General features: G+C 34.2%; 1 non-coding gene across 1 annotated transcript; it reads left to right on the forward strand.

Moving 5' to 3' along the window:
• The first annotated feature begins 222 nt into the window (after positions 1-222).
• On the forward strand, positions 223-295 carry TRNAG-ACC (transfer RNA glycine (anticodon ACC)). Its single transcript has one exon. It is a non-coding gene; the product is annotated as a tRNA-Gly (tRNA).
• Positions 296-1,659: the final 1,364 nt, after the last annotated feature.

The raw sequence follows: 1,659 nt of genomic DNA on the forward strand, positions 1-1,659 counted from the left end.
ATATATATTACCACTTCTGGGGATAAGATTGACAGGATATGGGATGAATTAAGGGGATGGGGAAGGTCTAGTTTCCAATGCAAAGGATGTGCGTCTCGAGTGGTAATTACAGATTATCGACGAAGATTCTTTAAATGTTTATACAAATATTCACATTTTCGTTCATAAATATCGATTTTACTTTATATCTATGTTCTTTATACGGGACTTTTCTAAGGCGTCGGCCTTGTGGTGTAGTGGTCATCACGTTTGCCTACCATGCAAGAGGTCTCGGGTTTGATTCCCGACATGGTTGATATGAAATATTTATTTCAAAGGGGTGTTTCTACACTAGAATATTTCCAAGTCCCTGGACTGGAAATTAAGTCTTATTTTTGTTCTTACATATTGCCATTGTTTGTCTTTGCTGCATAGTTTTATGTTCTTGTATGTATGTTTCTTCGTATAACTGTTGTAATTTGCCTAGGCCGGATATATAATAAATAAAATAAAATATCATCTCGATATGTACCGATGAAGTTAGCGTTTGTAATCGCGACCCTGGATACACATAATATGGAATGTAAACTTCTGTTTTTTTTTTTTTTTTAATACTGTAAACATATTTTTACAACGGCAATCTTTTTAAACACCTCAAGTGTATTATTTTACAGCAAAATTAGCACGTAGCATTCCTTCGGCAGGTTTCAATAGGTATTGTTTTTGTCCAAAACCGCCAAGTGTGAAATACTCAAAATGGCGTCCAGTTATGCAACTTTTCTGCGTTTAATAACAAGCTTTTTTATTTGTTAATTTTATTGGGTAAACAAACAGTATGTACAGAAATATTGTCGATTTCTTTGCACATTTGTCTAAAGACACTCATGCACACACCAAAGAAAATATTTTATCTTAAGACAATAATTTAAATTAAGATACACGGTTTTTCAGGGCCAGACCGCGATACTTCAGAGGAACATTCCTCGTGGTAAGCTTTAAAAATAATCCTAATAATTTTATTCCAAAAAGTCATTTAAGAAAATGTTATCTCAAAATGTAGTAAATCCTTAATTTCTCGGACAAGCAATCCCTTCACAAACCCCTACCCCTCTCCTACCCAGCCGCTTCCCTTGTTTTTATCGCAATTTTTTGTCGGGGAGGGGAAGGGGTTTGCAGAAGGAATGCTTGTCCGAGAAATTATAGATTTACTCCAGTTTAAAATCATAAAAAATAAAAATAAAAAAACGACTTTTTGGAAAAATTTCAATAGGATTTTTTTTAAAGCTTACCATGAGGAATGTTCATCTGAAGTTTCGCGGTCTGGCCCTGAAACACCGTGTATAACAAAGGTAAAATATAAGAAATGAAAAATATGTACACAGGGTTTTCTTTAAACCCTGTCACATCCGAAACTACAATGATCAGTATGGGCCAGAAGACATATTGGCATATTTAAAAAAATATTTAGAACAAAGAAAATTGTTAAAGGTAAAATATTTAAAAAAAAACAAATGGTTGCTTACTTCTGCAGGGGAGAAGTGAGGGGAGCTCGTCCCAGTATCAGATTCCCCCCTCCCCCTCCTCGTTTCTCCCCTGCAGAAGCAAGCAACCATTTGCTTTTTTAAATATTTTATTTTTTTAAATTTTATTCGTTCTAAAAATTTTTTTTATGTGCCAATC

This window comes from Micrasema longulum, unplaced genomic scaffold, assembly GCF_059751315.1.
Source record: "Micrasema longulum isolate JH-2025_06_02 unplaced genomic scaffold, ASM5975131v1 h1tg001852l, whole genome shotgun sequence".
Taxonomy (NCBI): Eukaryota; Metazoa; Arthropoda; class Insecta; order Trichoptera; family Brachycentridae; genus Micrasema; species Micrasema longulum.